An 18,815-nucleotide genomic window follows, 5' to 3' on the forward strand; every position below is an offset into this window, starting at 1 on the left:
TGCTACTTGTGGGCAGGGAACTTGTCTACTAACTCTGTTGCATTGTACTCTCCCAAACAGTACAGTCCTCTGTGTTCAATAAATAAGATTGATTCCTAAATATGATTGATTACTAGGACCAGGGTGTTTCAGGTACCCAGTTAGCCTACTCTCTAGTTCCTGTCAGACCACTGGCTCCTTTTAGTCCTGGGCAGCTGGAGCAGGGTTTATCTTCATGGCTGATCTAGATCACCTGGTTCTAGGAATTACTGCTTGAGAAGCATCATGGTCTAGTGTAGAGAGCACTGGCCTGGGAATCAGAGGATCTGGGTTCTATTCCTGGCTCTGCCAAATGCTTGCTGTGTAACCTTGGGCAAGTCACTTAACTTCTCTGTGCTCCAGTTCTCCTGTTCTCACTTCTACTTAGACTCCGAGATCTGTGCAGGACAAGGACTGTGTCCATCTCGAGTCATCTGTAGTTATCCCAGCACTTAAAACAGTGCTGGGGTACTTAGAACAGACATATATTAGGCACTTTAACAAATACCATTTAAAAAAAAAGTTCATGTGAGCACCCAGGCTTACCTGATGAAACCTAGCCTTGTGCATTAGTAGTCACAGAGATGGCATTTACTGAGCCCTCTCTAGGTGCAATACCCTCCACTAAGTGACTGGGGAATGACAACAGACACATGAGACATGTCCCCTACCCACAGAGATCTTACACTTTAGGAGATGAGACCCCTCTGTGGACCACTGCACCATAAAATCCCAGTGGCTCCCATGACCAGCAGACTCCCCTGAAATGGGTTAAGCACACTTTTGGGAAATCCTCCCACTGGTGTGGACTGATTCTCCTAACCCCCTTTTCACTCTGCCTCATTCTCACTGCAGACCCCTGGCCCACATCATGCCTCTGGCCTGGAATGCCCCCCCTCCTCAAATCTGACAGACAATTACTCTCCCTCACTTCAAAGCCTTATTGAAGGCACATCTCTTCCAAGAAGCCTTCCCAGACTGGCTCCCACCCCTTTCCTTTTCTCCTACATCCTTCTGGGCCACCCTGACTTGCTCCCTTTGTTCTCCCCTCCTTCCAGCCCCACAGCACTTCTGTACAAATCTGCAATTTTATTTATTTGTATTGATGTCTGTCTTTCCTGTCTAGACTGTAAGCTCACTGTGGACAGGGAATGCATACAATGCTCTGTACACAGTAAGAACTCAATAAATACAATTGATTGAATGAATGAATGAAAGAACTCCTGGCTCTTCTCTTCCCTGAAAGGCCACGGTCATTCTCCAACAGTCCAATACAATTCACACATGGTCTCTCTTTGTGATTCATTCATTTCCTTGATGCTCCATGGGTGTATTATACTTTGGTTTATTTGTATTTTACTACTTGTCATGGGCTTTACGTTTGGTCTCTTTGATTTATATCTTTTTCTGTTATTTTTCTGTTCAGGATTACTGAGGCTCCCTTTCTGCCATGTTAAGTTTCAGATTATTTGTGGTTTGTTATGTTTGACTGGCTAATATTTTCTTTGTTCTATCGTCCCTTATTCTATTATTCTGTTTTATGGGGTTATTGCAACTCACTTTCTGCTGTTTTTTGTTGGGATTGTTTGGGAATTTTACTATTGGAGATTGGGTTTTCCTTTGCTATGTTTGATTTGCACCTTATTCTGTTGTTCTTCTTTAAAGGGTTATTGGAACTCCTTTTCTGTATGATTTTTCTTCTGTTTGGTTTGTGTCATACTTACTTATGCATCCCTTCCTTATTACTTATTCCTTATTGCTTGGTCAGTGAGAAATAACTCTGATCCTTCCTCTTAACTCCTTTGGTCAAGGCCTGAATCATTACTTCAGTGGGATGCTGGTTCTCAAACCTAGGTTCCCTTAACTTTTTCTTACAAGGATTTGGGCATCAGGGATGGATTTGATGACAATGGAGAGATAGTATATGGCCCCCAAACTTCAGCATCTTCTTAAATACAAATGGAAGAGGAGACCCCCTAGAAGCTGACAAAAGGAATCTCTCTTGTCAATCAGTTTAATAGTATTTAAGGGCTGACAGCGCAGAGCACTGTACTAAGGGCTGGGAAAGAATAAGTGAGAATTAGACAATGTCCTTGGCCCTCCGGGGCTTACTATCTAAGAGTTTACAGTCACTGACCCAGTAACAAAGATTCCCAATGAGGATCAGAGTGGAGGCACCTTCAGGCGTCTTCAATGAGGACATGGGGTGGTGGGGGTGGCACTGACGGTCATGAGGGTCAAAGGTAGATCATCACTGTGACTCCACTGCTGGGCATATGTAGGTGTGGCCTTGATCAACAAGATAAATCAATGATATTTAAACAATAAACATCATTGACTGAGTGCCTACTGTGTGTACAGACCTGTACTAAGTTCATCGGAGAGTATACTATAAGAGTTGGTGAACATGTTCCCTGTCCAAAAGAAGTTTACAGTCTAGAGCAAGATAGTGTCTATCAGTCAGCACTCCAGATTGGTTCAGGCTAGATCTCCTCACAGCCTTCCAGAATCATTTGGAATATTCTAGGAGGGACAGGATGTTGACCAGTAGGTAGGGCTTTGGGGAGTAAAAGGAATATGGAACAACGGGCCTGATTCCTTCATTCATTCAATTCTATTTATTAAGCACTTACTGTGTGCAGAGCACTTGTAAAGTACAATATAGTAATAAAGAAAGACAATCACTGGTGGGGTGGGGGAGACAGACATCAAAACAAGTAAACAGGCATCAATGTAAATAAATAAAATTATAGATATATGCATATATCAATAAGCCCTGACAACAGAAGCCTCACCAAAATCATTACATGTGATAAGATTTTTTGCTCTCACTGACAAAAGTAAAGGTTAGAAAAGAGAAGGTTAGTGTGGATAAATCTGGTCATGGGCATAATTTGTGGATAATTTCAGACTAAACCAAGTATATCAGAGTTCCCCCCCAAATCACATCTGTTCCTCCATATGACCTGCTGTCCAGACTGACTTTTAAGTTGCTGATCTGGTAATCAGTCTTAAAAACCTTCAGGGGCAGAAGGTAGTTTCCTTGTCTACATTTTCTTCAGCACTATGATCTCTCTTTATATTTCTAATTAACTCCTGACTGTTTACCTTTAGGGTTGAATCCAATTATTGCGGCTGAGGCCTATACAGCCTTATCCAGGGATAACATCACATACTTTTCTTGGGTGATATCACATTTGGGATGGTCAGTAAGTGACGTTATACAGTAAAAGAGCCCCAAACTCCATCCCATAAAGAAAACTTTTCCTCTGATGTTAATAAAGTTAAAAATATTTACAAATAGCTTGGCTGCCATCCCAGTGCCAGGGTTGCCATGGAAGCAAGGTCCTTAAGGATCCCATTGGGCTCAACAGGAGGGGCAGATTTTACCCCATTTTACAGACAAGGTGATTGAGTCACAGAAAAGTTAAGTGACTTCCCCAAGGGCACAGAGCAGAGAAGTGGTAGAAACAGGATTAAAACACAGGTCATTCTGACTCCCAGTCTCATGCTCTATCTTCTAAACCATGCTGCTTCCTAATTTCAGCCAAATGCTTTAAATCACCTGGCCAGGTCAGGCCCAACCTACTGCTTCTCAGAACTCCGCAGAGCCAATACCCAAAAACAAAGGAGCAAACACGGCACAGTGGCTAGAAGGCACTTGGAATTAGAAGGTCATGAGTTCTAATCCCAGCTCCGCCACTTGTCTGTTGTGTGATGTTGGGCAAGTCACTTCACTTCTCTATGCCTCAGTGACCTCATCTGTAAAATGGGGATTGAGACTGTGAGCTCCACATGTGACAAGGACTGTGTCCAATCTGATTTGCTTGTATCTACCCCGGTGCTTAGTACAGTACCTGACAGTAAATGCTTAACAAATACCGCAATTCTTATTATTATAACTGGTCCCGTCTCAGTCAAAGGCCTTGTTTCAATGGTGGCCATATCCATGAACCTTGTTGGAACGAGGCCAGCTTAAGCTCCGTGTAGGGTGCTATTTGTGTTGTAGGCTGAGAGGATTTACAAAGGCCTCTGGCCTTTGGCAGCTTGTAAATCTCACTCGGACCATTTGACCCAAGATGAGAGGACATATGAACAGTTTCCATTTCTGTGCAATTTTGTACACTGAGCCTCCATCACACTTGACCTTGGCCCTGGTGGAGAAGGACCAGTTTAAGATGGCAAGTTAAAAAAAGGCATCGTTTTATGGTAGAGCATGGCGGGTTGGCGGTGCGTGACTTTCCAAAGATGTCAGGCCCCTGGCCACTCTCCAAGATAGCCACCCTGTGGATTTTTGTAAAGATGGCCACCACATGGCTCTTCTCAAAGATAGCAGCAGGACACAAGTAATTTCACCAGGGCATAAGTCATGGTCTTGGTGCCAAGCTCAGCAGGGTGCTTGGTTGAGGGGGAGTTATGAAGATATTACATGAGTTCAAGGGTGGCAGAAAAATGCTATCCCACCAGACCTTGCATTTGGTGTCTTTATGTTGCATTCCCACAAAGCATAATACAATCACATTAGCATATTTTGCTGTGTGCACATCATAAGCATGGCCTAGTGAATAGAGTATGGGCCTAGGCACCTAAGGACCTATGTTCTAATCCTAGCTCCACCACTTGTCTGCTGGGTGACCTTGGACAAGTCATTTCACTTCTTGGTGCTTCAGTTCTGTCATCTGTAAAATGGGAATTAAGTCCATGAGCCCCATGTGGGGCAAGGACTGTGTCCAGCCTGATTAGTTTGTATCTACTCCAGTGCTTAGTACAGTGCCTGACACACAGTAAGTGCTTTACAAATGCCACAGTTATTATTATGGGATCATGTGGAGTGGGGCCTGGGGAGGGTCAGAGGGAGAGGGGGGGCTTTTTCGCCAGCATCAGGGTGCCTGTGTCCGAATCCTGCCCTGTGGAGGACGCTCTTTGGTGAAGGTAACCAGTGACATTAACAGTGGCAGGAAGGCCTTTGACTCGTGTGTTGTGAATTTTTAGAGCAGATCTTTTCAGTATCATATTTGGACTCTAACATTCAACACCCACACACTCTGGAAGATGCAGGCTGCTAAATCTTATGTGAGAGAAATCTAAAAATACCCTGGATTTCTATATAACTTTTTTTCCTGGACAAACACATGGTGATGTAATTATAAGAATAAGATTGTCATGCCTTGACTTAGGAAAATCTGGATGATTTGTTCATGAGGAAACACACATTGGAATCCATAAGCAAAATAGATGGTTATGGACAGAAGCACAATTAAAACTAAAGGGCACTTACTTTGAATAAACATAGGTGAAGGTATAATTAGAAAGGCAGAGCATATTGCTTCCCTTCCCTCAATCAACTATTTCTGGCTGCGGGATTTGCCTGGTTCTTTAAACAGCTCAGTGAAACCTCGTCTCTACCTGTCAGCGAGAAACCGGAGTCATCATCGGCTTCTGAAACGATGAAAAGTTCAATTCCATATCTGGCCCCTAAGCACCCTCTCTACAGTCTGAAGGCTATGGACAGGTAGGAGGCTTGGGGACCACAACCAAGAGGCTTAGCCACATTTTCCCTGGAATAATGCTGCCTAATAATAATAATAAAGGAGAAAGTCCCTTTTGGAAGGGAGCCAAATTGGCAAATGCTGCCTCAAGCCTCTCGATGATTTTATGTTTCAGAATTCCAGTTTAATATTCACCCTAACTCCTGTTCCATTAAATATTGAAGCTTAAATAGTTAAATATAAATTCTTTATGTGAGATTTCTGCTTTTGCCCCACTCTGCAGCATCTTCAATTTATAGCCAAGAAAATCTCAACAGAATGTCATATTGTCTTCAAGATCTCAATCTTTTACAGGATAGCTGTCTTGCACATTTCTAATGCTCAATCTGAACTCCTTAACATTTTCTTCTGACCCTCAGGCTCACATATTGTCCATGTTGAGAAGTGGTGTGGCCTAGTGGAAAGAGCACAGGCCTGGAGACAGAGGACCTGGGTTCTAATCCTGGGTCCCCACTAACTTGTCTGCTGTATGACCTTGGGCAAGTCACTTAACTTCTCTGTGATTCAGTTTCCTCAACTGTAAAATGGACAGTAAGTCCTACTCCTTCTACTAAGCACCTAGGGAGTACATCATTATTATTCAGCTGCTTGTCTCCCCAGTCTGTTTTTTAATTGTAGATGTTGATTTACTTTCCAGCCGACAGAAAAATAATTCTTCTCTGGCAAATGGGTTTGGAAAAAAATGAATAAACAAAGGTGTAAAGGAGGGGATGTTTCCCATTTAAATCCTGGACCAAGATCCTGCCTGCACTGAGAACCATGAATGGAACCACCAAATCTAACTGAACAGTAACAGGGGGCTCAGGCAGCTCAAAGTGTTTTTGTTAAAGGCAGCATTGGAGGAAACCCAAATGTTTTGCTCCAAATAGTTTTCTACTCTGAATTTTTTTAACTCTAAGGGATGTTCAACCCATCTGTTTCTGTCTCATTCACATGTAAACCATTGGAGGTTGTTTTGAAAAAAAATGTTGAATGTTTTAAAGATACTTCTGAAACCTTTTCATAAGCTTTTAAAATGTTTTCCTAAATTCTACTATCAATCTATTCAGCCCACATGGATTAAGTATTTGTTAAGCAAACATATTGTCGGTAATGGGCTCAATCTTACTGGCAGCTAAATCTTAGTGGGACCTAGGTAGTCATCTAGGATGAACATGCTCCCTAGGGGTGGATCTCTAGGGAACCATCACCTGCACAGAAACTCTGTACACAGATAAGCAACTCGGACTAGTAGACAGAGCACGGGCTGGGAAGCCAGAAGGACCTGGGTTCTAATCCCAGATCAGCTACTTGTCTGCGGTGTGTCCTTGGACAAGTAACTTAATTTCCCTGTGCCTCTGTTACCTCATCTGTAAAATGGGGATTAAGATTGTGAGTCCCGTGTGGGGCATGGACTGTATTCCACTTGATTTGCTTGTATCTACCCCAGTACGTAGTACAGTGCCTGGCAAAGAGTAAGCACTTAAATACCATTACAAAAAAATAAAAATAAACAAAGTCCTTCGACTTCCAGCCCCACACTCTTTCCACTAGCCATGCCATTTCTCTAGTACAGTACCTGGTACATAGTAAGTCCTTAAAAACCATAAAAGAAAAACAAAAAACTTAGGAATGAGGGGACTAACCCAAATAATTTGTATCTATCCCTGTACATAGTACAGTTCCTGGCACATAATAAGTGCTTAAACACCATAAAAAAGAAGAAAAAAAAACTCTCTTGACTGACTGATTCTAGAACCACAGACCGTATTTATAGCCTGTTGAGTTGGAAATTTTTTTTTTTAGAGAAGCAGAGGTAGTTCTAATGTTTGCTCCAAGATCTTCTATTGCAGTCTTCAGCATGACAGAGTAGAATACCTCAAACAGGACTGGATTTACTACACATTCCTGCTTACCCCATTCCCCATCACCAATGAAGTAGGCAGGACCCCCTCAGCTTTGACAGATCCAACCACACATTTGTTAATCAGCCTCTAAATCAATCAATTAATCAATCAGTGGCATTTATGGAGCCGTTTCTCTATCCAGATCATTGTATTAAGTACCTGGGAGAGTACAACAGAGTTTGTAGACATGTTTCCTGCCCACAATAAACAGCAGCATGGCCTAGTGGATAGAGCACACATGTGGGAATCAGAAGGACCTGGGTTCTAATCCAAGATCAGCTACTTGTCTTCTGTTTGATCTTGGGCAAGTCATTTAAAGTTCTTTGTGCCTCAATTACCTCATCTGTAAAATGCGAATTAATACTGTAAGCCCCATGTGAGACAGGGGCATGGACTGTGTCTCAACTGATTAACATCTATCCATCCCAGCACATAGTACGGTGCCTAGTACATAGTCCATGCTTAATAAATACCATAAAACAAACAAAAGAATGAGTTACAGATTAGAGGACTTAATACAAAACCATTGAATTTACTAATTTCCAAAGGCTACACCTAATCTTGAAAGTGTGGTGGAATAATCCTTATTCCAGGAGATAGCATGTATAGTAATCACTATCTATGCAACTTTAAATAGTATGTGGTATACAATAGAGTCATGGACAAGACTAAAAGCGAAAGAATCAAATGCCAGGAAAAAATGTAGAAAATTTATTGGAGTTATATACAAAATAAATTTATTAACTAAAATATCTTATACTATATTCTATGGTAAAACAATAGATCACACAAATTTTAGTAGCAGTGTAAAACCCTAGATAACAAAAAGTATTTAAAAGAACGCAATAAAGACACACTGAAAGCTCAGTTCAGATTCAAGGGAACAAAACTATTTTCTCTCTGTAATCTCTCTCTCTCTTTGCTTTTTGATGTCCTTCCCCATCCCTGTCCCTCCACAAGCCCCCCCCCCAAAAAAAAAAGAATAATCATAACTGTTCTTGTACCCTAAAATTTGCCAGGATTTTTTTTACATTTGGCAATTATTCCTATCACTGCCAAATACTGCAACATTCGTGATGAGTGTCTTTGATCAAAAGAACAGTATTTGCTTGTACAAGTTACATCTGGTTTTTCCCTCCATCTCAAAATATCTCCTTAGACTGTTATTTAGACTGTCATTGTGGGCAGAGACTGTGTCTAGCAAATCTGTTATATTGCGGTCTCCTAAGTGCTTAGTACAGTGCTCTGGAAACAGTAAGAGCTCAATAAATGTTAGTTATTGATTTATTTTGGTTTCACACTCACATCAAGTTGTCCTCATACTTTAAAATTCTGTGACCTCTTGAGAGTAACCTGCCAGCCCAGCACATTTCACTGTTCCAGGACCCTCAAGTGACCGATCTGGCCTCTTGCTTCTCTCCCACATTCCTGAAGTTCCCCTGACTTTGGGATTTCTTGCTCCATTTTCTCACATCCCTAACTCCTTGTATCTCCCTGGTGCCTCAACTACATTTTTCTAGGATTCCAGAAATGCTGAGTCTCATCACGGACCATCACATTGTCAGTGCCACCCTGTTGCCATGGCCACTTCCATGAGAAGCAGCATGTCCTAATGGATAGAATATGAGCCTGGGAGTCAAAAAGACTTGGATTCTAATCCCGGCTCTGCCATGTGACTTCTGGGTTATCTTGGGCAAGTCACTTCACTTCTATGGGCTTCAGTTTCCTCTTCTGTAAAATGGGGATTAAGACTGTGAGCCCCATGTGTCCCTAATATGTTGTATCCACCCCAGCACTTAGAAGAGTACTTGACACTTAAACAAATACCATTAGTATTATTGTTATTATTATTTTCTGATGGTCCCTGTCTCCCAGGGCTGTGAAGTCAGGGATGCCATGACCAGAGGTGGGAAGGATAAGGGGAGGGCAGATGTCACGGTTGGCTGTTGAAGGCGGCAGGGGTGGCAGGGAAGAGCCTCAGACCCTTTCCCCATACTTTCCCTCCCTCACCCCTATGCCTGCCCTCTTCCCACCCCACCCGACTCCATCCCCCTGACTTTGCCACTCTAAAGGTGGGTGTGAGCACAGAGGGCAGAGGAAGGAGCAGTGAGATCTCTGATGAGATCCAGCTGCACTGGAACTGAAGAAAAAGCATAATAGAATGAGCGCTGGAAAATAGGGCGGAGGGCTCCACACAGGGATGGGAAAGTGGAAAACCAAGGGAACTGGGGAGGACTGGACTAAGAGGGAGTCTATTTTCCTTACAAAAGTAGAGACCCAAATGGCAATCACATCCAGAATAATGCATTTCCATCATACTAACATGAAATCCCTCTTAGTTCTTGTTATTTCAGTGAAATCTGGTTTTCTCCCAACTTCCAGCTTTCTATACTTTAGGATCTCCTAGCCTGATTTAGGCAAAAATATTCTGCCCAGCTTCATGTTAAGTAACTATAAAAACTCTATAAAGGCCTCAGTTCAGCATCTGCACTTATATCGGATCTCCCAAAGAGCCTGGTGTGGAGCAGTCAGGAAATGGTTGTTTTCATTCAGCAAAGGTTTCGTGAAATGTGGGATAACAGGAGTCAGGTATTGAGAACAAAAACAGCCTAATTTAGAATGAACCCATTAATGTTACAAGGAATAATCTTTAGACTGTAAGCATGGCCTAGTGGATAGAGCATGGATCTGGGAATCAGAAGGACCTGGGTTCTAATCACAGCTCTGCCGCTTGTCTGCTGTGTGACCTTGAGCAAGTCACAACTTCTCTGTGCCTCAGTTACCACATCTGTAAAATGGGGATTGTGACTGTGAGCCCTATGTGGGACAGGGACTGTGATCAACCTGATTACCTTATACCTACCCCAGTGCAGACAATAATAATAATAATAATGGCATTTATTAAGTGCTTACTATGTGGAAAGCACTGCTTTAACTGCTGGGGAGGTTACAAGGTGATCAGGTTATCCCACAGGGGGCTCACAGTCTTAATGACCATTTTACAGCTGAGGTAACTGAGGCACAGAGAAGTTAAGTGACTTGCCCAAGGTCACACAGATGATAATTGGCAGAGCAGGGATTTGAACCCATGACCTCTGACTCCAAAGCCTGTGCTCTTTCCACTGACCCACACTGCTTTTCTATATATAACATATGTGCTTCACTGCATATAACAGTGCTTAATACCTAGTGAGCACTTAAATACCATCATATTATTACTCTCTTCCAAGCACTTAGTGCAGTGCTCTGCTCATTGTAAGCACTCAATAAACGATTGAATGCTTAAGAGAAACCAATAAATAGGGCGAGTCTCTTCCACATAGGGCATTTTCAGCCATACTCCACATACAAGATCTAAACTATAAGCTTCTTGTGAGCAAGGAACATGTCTAAGAACTGTCCCAAGAGCTTATTATAGTGTTCTTCACCCAGTAAAAACTAAAATACCCTGACTAAATGTACTAAGCACTAGGGTGGATACAAGCAGATCTGTTCAGACCATCAATAGCATCCGCTTTGAAAATTAAAATTAAATATAAATGAAATATAAATACTTAGATCAACTCAAATATTCTACCGATCATTTGGGTCCCCCAGATCACCTCTGGAACCCTTCTCCTATGTAGAAGTTACATTTGCAATTTGCCAGTTCTCTGGTAAACAACTACAAATTGTAAAGAAAGGTTGCCTACTCTTATGGGGAGTTTTACAGTTTCCCTGCCAAATTCCTTCAAAACTCTCAATTAATCACTAATAACATTTCTTAAGCGGTTACATATGCAGACCTAGAGAGGATGCATGGACATTTATTTAAAAGCAATCATTAGGTCACAAATGTACCCAAGCTATTGGTGTCAAGGGAAGAGGGATGGGGGACAGAGAACAGATCCAGAGAGAGAGGTAGAGGAAGAGGGAGAGAGACCAAACAAGTTGAAAAATCACAATGGTTTTTAAAAAAATGGCTTCCTGGTTTAAAATATCCTAACAGGTTACCACGATTTGATTCAGTTTTGCTGACTTAATTGTTCAAAAATCCAGTGGGTTTAGGATGATTCCTAAACATTATCCCAAGGAGCAACTGGATTATAGAATTCACTGAGCCTCTCTGTTACCTCTTTTCCAGCCTTAGATGTCTTGATTCCCTAGACTGATTCCTTCCCTAGACTGATTCCTGCTCTTGATTATTAGTTTGGCATCCTTTGCTAAGTACTATTTAAACTCCTTTCTGGACCATCGATTTGCTGTTTGCATCTGCCACTCTCTGTGTGATCTTCTGTTCTACTCCATTTTTTACTCTCTTTTTTTAAAATATGTATTTCTGTTTCTGTTGACCTCTTTAACTCAGCTGGTTAGCCAGGACAATTTGGAGAATTGTTAGGCTAGGATTGCTAGATGCTGAATGAAACCCTTTCTAAGAATGGTTTCATTAAATGGTGTTTGTTTACTAAGAGACCTTTCAATTATTAGGCATATTCAATTGTAATTGAAGCCAAACTGGGCCTGTTCTACTCATACAATGGGGAAATTTGGCAATTATTCTACTAGCAAAAGCTTTGTTACAGGGCACCTTGCTCTTGAAATTGACATCTCCACAGGCTCTCACCTTGACTTCTTTATCCTTTGTGGAGTTTACAATGTTTGAGTCTTTATGGGGCAACCCTAGAGTGCTTACAAAAACAACTAGAGACCGAGTTATGGGGGTGGGTTGTTTTCAAGTGTTCAATTAAATGGATAATTGCCCATTTTCCACTTCACACAGAGTCTTCCTACCAGATATCCCAAATCAGTCAAGCGTTCAGCACTCTGAACTAAGGATTACATCTCAGGGAACCACTGACAAACTGGGAGTAATTTCACCATCCTTTGTCTCAGTTTATTGGTTCAGTTGGGTGAGGCTGTCACCTCTCATAGCAGCATGATTAAACAGCTATATCTAGCGGGGCAGAGCTGCAGTTCGGGCTGTTGAAGGCTTTGGGATGGGGATGGGGATCCCACAGGGCTCTTGAATTCCTCCTCTGCCCCTCAGTGAAAAATTATTTTGGAATGAATACAGAAGCCATGTTGACCCGGATGTGCTCTTTAACATTTGCACGGCAAATTGGTTTGTTTTGAAGCAGCATGGCTTAGTGGATAGAGCACGGACCCGGGAGTCGGAAGGTCATGGGTTCTAATCCCAGCTCTGCCACTAGTCTGCTATGTAACCTTGGGCAAGTCACTTCACTTCTCTGTGCCTCAGTTATCTCGTCTGTAAAATGAGGATTGAGACCAAGCCCACAAGGACTGTGTCTAATCTGGTTTGCTTGTATCCACCCCAGTGCATGGTACAGTGCCTGCCTGGCACACAGTAAGCTCTTAAATACCATAATTATTATTATTCCTTTAGACCTGTGTAAGGAAAGTCTCTTCTTTCTTCTTCCACAGCTCCCTTCTGTGATGTTTTTGCATTTGAATTTGCACCCTTTAAACATTTCATATTCATCCCACCCGCAACCCCTCAGCACCACTGTAGATAGCCATAATTCATTTTAATAGTTGTCTCCCCCCTCTACTAGACTATAAGCTCCATGTGGGAGGGAACATTTCTACCATCTCTGTTGTCCTCTCCCAAGCACTTAGCACAATACTATGCAAACAGTAAGTGCTCAGTGAATACCAGTGATAGAAAGGGACTCACACTGGATCAAATTAAAATGACCTTCAGATGTCAGCAACTCTAGCTGGCCATCATGATCCATGACAAAGACACACCTTTGGTAGCATCATGAAGGACAACAGAAGCTTACCACAAATGCCAATCCTGGACAACAGGCTCAAATGGTGTTGAACAGGAATTTAGCTCATCTTTCCTGTGAAGATCAGGGCTTTGTTACACAATCAGAGAGCCACATCACACATTCCCTCCTTTTCAAAAGAGGAATATTGGGATTAATATGCGTGTGTAAGCTCAATGGATGAGTTTCAGCGGTATGTGGTTTTTCAGGGATACAGGTAATTAAATTGTCTAAAAGAGAATTGTTCCTGTTTTTCCCTGTTATTTTCAGAAGATAAGTTTAGCTCATTTAAAATTTCATGTTCCTTAGAGATTGGCAGCACCAAGACACAGAAAGACAGACAGGGGATGCTAGTGGGATATTAAAGATTAATCACTTTTCCATGTAAAGTGAATCAAAGCAAATGTTTTGTAGAGATATCTGGTAAATCATCCATGACCAGATTAATTAGAAGCTCATGCACAGTATGGAGGCTTTTTGCAAGAATAATTAATCAATGGCATTTATTGAGGGGTTACTAAGTGCAGAGGACTGTACTAAGTTCTTGGAAGAGTACAATGCAACAGAGTTGGTAGACATGTTCCCAAGATGTATCTACATTAGTCCAAAACTTTTTCCTGAAACAAATGAAACTTTCTCTATTGTGTGGAAGAGCTCAGGGGTCGGGAATTCTCATTCTCAGAATGTTTGTCTTTGAAAATAATTTTTTTCATGGTGTTTGTTAAGCAATTGCTATGCACCAGGCACTGTACTAAGCCCTGGGGTAGATACTAGCTAATTAGTTTGATTACAGCCCATAATAATATTGATGGTATTTGTTAAGCGCTTACTATGTGCCAGGCACTGTAATAATAATAATAATAATGGCATTTATGAAGCACTTACTATGTGCAAAGTGCTGTTCTAAGCACTGGGGAGGCTACAAGGAGATCAAGTTGTCCCGCGGGGGGCTCACAATCTTAATCCCCATTTTACAGATGAGGGCACTGAGGCACAGAGAAGTTAAGTGACTTGCCCAAAGTCACACAGCTGACAATTGGCACTGTACTAAGCACTGGGGTGGATACAAGCAAATCTGTTCAGACATAGTCCTATGTGAGAATCACAGTCTTAATCTCCATTTTACAGATGAGGTAACTGACGCCCAGAGAAGTGAAGTTACTTGCCCAAGAACACACAGTAGACAAGTGGCAGAGCCAGGATTAGAGCCCCATCCTTCCTCTCCCCCTCACTACCTCCTTCCCCTCCCCACAGCACCTGTATATATGTATATATGTTTGTATGTATTTATTACTCTATTTATTTTACTTGTACATATTTATTCTATTTATTTTATTTTGTTAATATGCTTTGTTTTGTTGTCTGTCTCCCCCTTCTAGACTGTGAGCCCGCTGTTGGGTAGGGACCATCTCTATATGTTGCCAACGTGTACTTCCCAAGCGCTTAGTACAGTGCTCTGCACACAGTAAGCATTCAATAAATACGATTGAATGAATGAATGGATAAACCCAAGTCCTTCTGGCTCCCAGGTCCGTGCTCTATCCACTGTGCCACACTGTCCCACATGGGGCTCAGTCTTAATCCCCATTTTACAGATAAGGTAACTGAGGTCTAGAAAAGTTAAGTGACTTTCCCAAGGTCGCACAGCAGATAAGCAGTTAAGACAGAGTTAGAACTCTTGTCTTCCAGGCCTGGGCTCTCTCCATTAGGGCATGCTGCTTCTATCTATTACATAATTGCTCTCTGAGTTATGACTTAAAATAATGTACATATGCTGAAAAAAATAAATACCCCAATCCTCATTTGATATGGAAGGTTCAGGGCTACAGCCTCACCACAGGGATAAATTGTTGGGTAATTCATTCTCCCCTTTCTCCACCCTGACTCATTTTGGAGTCTCTTCCATCATCTACGACTGGCAGTGCCCTGGTGCAAAGCTGGAACCAATAAGAGGCAGATATGGGGATCATGCCTAGTTGCAAAAGTGCATTCCTATTGTGTTGTATTTTCCCCAACTGCTAAATACAGTGCTTAGCAAACAGTAAGCATACACTAAAGATCATTGATTGACTGAAAAGTTCAATTCTGAACCAGTGATTCTGACCTGAATCCATTTCAGCTTTATACCGCTCTTATTTTTTTCTTAGTTTCTATGATTCTGGAAGAAACTGTTCTTTCTTTTGGTGAGGACATATTTAGCACACATAAAATAGCATAAGAGAGCGAAACACAGTAGTTGAATATTTTAAGCTTCAGTGATAAGCTTTTCCTAATAATTAGAAGAGTTAAATCTGTCCCAGGTCTCCTGAATCTGGGAAAATATTTAGCAATTTATACATGTTTTTCTTCTTTATATTGCAAGGCTCTTAAAGACACAGATCATTGCTTTAATATACTGTAGCTTCCCAAGAGCATAGTAAAGTACTCTGGACCCAGTAGACACTTAATGCACAGTTCATTCATTCAATCAATCATATTTATTGAGTGCCATGTGCAGAACACTGTACTAAGTGCTTGGGAAGTACAAATTGGCAACATACAGAGACAGTCTTTACCCAACAATGGGCTCACAGTCTAGAAGCTATTCACTTAGTTGGCACCCTGTCCACAGGAGGCACCCAACACAGTGCGCGGAATTATTCCAGTTCCTTGTACCTATTAGGTGTTCAGTAAAGTGTTCTTCATACAATAGGCGCTAAGAACAGTGTTCAGTATACACTGATTAGCCAGTATAGTGCTGGGATGCAGATATACTCAGTAATCATTCAAGTGTAATTTATGTGTGTATGTTAATGTTTGTCTCCCCCTCAAAAATGAAAGCTCCTTGTGGACAGGGAATATGTCTACCAACTAAGAGGCATTGTACTCTCCCAAGAACTTAGTACAGTGCTCTTCACCTAGTAAGCACTCAATATATACCATTGATTGATTAGAAATTACTGAATATCTACCAAGAGCAGATCACTTTACTAAGTGCTTTGGAGAGGATAATGAAGGTTTTAAAAAAAATCCCTGACCTTAAGGAGTTTACATTTTAATGGGAGAGACAGACACTTTTTTTGTTGTTGTTGTTTTACAGTTAGGAGGAAAAGGAAAATCAAAAGTTTGGATAAGTGAAAAAAGTGTCTAAATAATAGAGTATATAAATTAGTATGTACAAAAGTCCTGAGGTGGTAGATGAGAGGATATGACTTACGAAGAAGAAAATTAATTAGGGAATGTTTCACAGTCTCTCCACCAATCTCAGCTGACGAAGAGAGAGTCAGAAAATGGAATGGGCTATGTATCTGGATTCTGAGATAGATACAAACAGAAAATGCTCACTGACATGTTGGAAAGGGAGACAGGAAATCAGATTAACTTTTTTGTATCAGGGTTTTATCTCAGGGAATTTGGTATACTATCTTTTCCTTTGACTCGTCAGCACAAATTGTTCAAATGAGATATTTTATGTTTTATGAAGAACTTCCAGGAGGTAGTTGAAAACTCTGAAATTGAATGTATGTTGAAGTATGAAGGAGATACACATGTTTCTTTGGTGTGTAATTATGGATGAAATGTCCTTTAATTATGTGCATCAATGGAAAATGTGCAAGGAGTACATTTATAGTTACTAGTTCAACAAAAATCAACAACATTTTCCCATTTCAGCTAAAGTGACTAATTTCTGAGATGGAGGGTTTTCAAGATGTGGGTTTGTCCCCTGAGACTGGAGCAAGTTTCTGTGGTGACTAAATTGGATTGAGCCATCTATCAGCCCATTAAACAAGAGGAACTAAAGGATACTAAAATATCCTGCTGAAAACAAGCCACAGAGAAACAGATTTGTTTCTTTTTAAAGGCATTATTTGGATAAGCACTTCACAGTCCCCTTCCAAATGAATACCTGCCTCAATAACATCAGGAAATCAGCCTGATCTGTTGATTGGAATAGTCCTTAATAAGAGAAGTTGGTGTTTTAAGATCAATCAACTGCATTTATTGAGGTCTTACCATGTGCAGAGCACTATACTAAGTGCTTAAGAGAGTACAATATAATGGAGTTGGTACACATGCTCCCTGCCCACAATGAGCTGACATTCTAGAGGGTAAGATCAAGCAAAAACTCCTCACTCTCAGCTTCAAGGCTCTCCATCACCTCGCCCCATCCTACCTCACCTCCCTTCTCTCCTACAGACCAGCCCGCACCCTCCACTCCTCTGCCACTAATCTCCTCACTGTACCTCGTTCTCACCTGTCCTGCCGTCAACCCCCAGCCCACATCCTTCCCCTGGCCTGGAATTCCCTCCTCCACACATCCACCAAGCTAGCTCTCTTCCTCCCTTCAAAGCCTTACTGAGAGCTCACCTCCTCCAAGAGGCCTTCCCTTTTTCCTCTCCTCCTCCCCATCCCCCCACCCTACCTCTTCCCCTCCCCACAGCACCTGTATATACGTTTGTAAAGATTTATCACTCTATTTTACTTGTACATATTTACTATTCTATTTATTTTGTTAATGATGTGCATTTTGCTTCAATTATTTTTGTTCTGACAACTTGACACCTGTCTATATGTTTTGTTTTGTTGTCTTTCTCCCCCTTCTAGACTGTGAGCCCGTTGTTGGGTAGGGACCATTTCTATATGTTGCCAACTTGTAGTTCCCAAGCGCTTAGTACAGTGCTCTGCACACAGTAAGCACTCAATCAATATGATTGAATGAATGAATGAAGACACATAAATTATGGATACATACATTAATGCTGTGTGGCTGAGGGAGGGGTGAATTAAGGGTGAAAATCCAAGTGCAAGGGTGATTCAGAAGAGAGTGGCAGAAAAGGAAATGAAGTTTGAGGCAGAGAAGGCCTTAGCTGGGCAACTTGTGACTTCATGTTAGCCTATTACGAGCTAATTTGAAAAATTGTACTTGAGAAACTTTGAGTGGCTAACTGCTCCAGGGACTCTGAGATACAATTACAGCTGCACCCAAAGGGGAGATTTAATTGCTAAACACAAGAAAGTGTGGAAAGAGCACGGGTCTGGGAATCAGAGGACCTGTGTACTAATCCAGGTCCAGCCGCTTGTCCTCTGTATGACTTGGGCAAATCACTTAATCCTCTGTGCCTCAGTTACCTCATCTATAAAATGGGGATTAAGGATGTGAGCCCCAAGTGGGACCTGGGCTGTGTCCAACCTGTTTTACTCATATCTGCCCCAGCACTTAGTACAGTGCCTGGCATATACTAACCACTTAACCAATACTCTGTCTCCAGGGTTTGAGAAGCATCAGCATTATCTTTGTATTGTAGTTTCCAAGTGCTTAGTACAATGCTCTGCACACAGTAAGCGACTGAGTGAATGAATCAGCAGAACATGAGATATTATGAAAAGTGATAATAATAATAGTGGTATTTGTTAAGCACTTACTATGTGCCAAGTACTGGGGTTGATATAAGATAATTAGATCCCACAAGGAGCTCACAGTGTGAGTCCAAAGGACAGTGGGTAACGAGTTCCCATTTTGCAGATGAGGAAACAGGCAGAGAAGTTAAGCCATTTGCCCAAGGTCACAAAACAGGTATGTAGGAGAGCCAGGAGGCATCAGCTTCAACCCT

This window comes from Tachyglossus aculeatus, chromosome 3 (genome assembly GCF_015852505.1).
Source record: "Tachyglossus aculeatus isolate mTacAcu1 chromosome 3, mTacAcu1.pri, whole genome shotgun sequence".
Lineage (NCBI taxonomy): Eukaryota > Metazoa > Chordata > Mammalia > Monotremata > Tachyglossidae > Tachyglossus > Tachyglossus aculeatus.